Source organism: Myotis davidii, unplaced genomic scaffold (assembly GCF_000327345.1).
Source record: "Myotis davidii unplaced genomic scaffold, ASM32734v1 scaffold544, whole genome shotgun sequence".
In the NCBI taxonomy this organism is placed as follows: Eukaryota; Metazoa; Chordata; class Mammalia; order Chiroptera; family Vespertilionidae; genus Myotis; species Myotis davidii.
The window spans coordinates 2,200,885-2,201,464 of NW_006297018.1; the positions used below are offsets into that span (position 1 = coordinate 2,200,885).

Below are 580 nucleotides of genomic sequence, written 5' to 3' on the forward strand. Positions count from 1 at the left end.
AATGTTTTAATGTAAAGGAGACCAATAAAGGCTTGGTTGTTTTCTTATCAGGTTGCATGAGACACGTTCAGGAGACATCTGTAATGCCTGTGTCCTGCTTGTGAAAAGATGGAAGAAATTGCCAGCAGGATCCAAAAAAAACTGGAATCACGTGGTAGATGCAAGGGCAGGACCCAGCCTGAAGACTACACTGAAACCAAAGAAAGTGAAAACTCTATCTGGAAACAGGATAAAAAGCAACCAGATCAGCAAACTACAAAAGGAATTTAAACGTCATAATTCTGATGCTCACAGTACCACTTCCAGTGCCTCCCCAGCCCAGTCTCCTAGTTACAATAACCAGTCAGATGATGGCTCAGATACAGAGGTGGCTTCGGGCTCCAGCAGAACACCAGTTTTTTCCTTTTTTAGATCTCGCGTACTGGAAAAGACAGAAAATATGTTGTGGGATTATCTATAAAGGCCGCTTTGGGGAAGTCCTCATTGACACGCACCTCTTCAAGCCTTGCTGCAGCAACAAGAAGGCAGCTGCGGAGAAGCCGGAGGAGCCCAGCCCAGAGCCTCTGCCCATCCACCACCA

At 46.2% G+C, this 580-nt stretch overlaps 1 pseudogene; it reads left to right on the forward strand.

The window, feature by feature from the left end:
* The window catches only part of LOC102751271, a 1,973-nt pseudogene extending 1,401 nt beyond the window's left edge, over positions 1-572 (forward strand).
* The last annotated feature ends 8 nt before the right edge of the window (positions 573-580 follow it).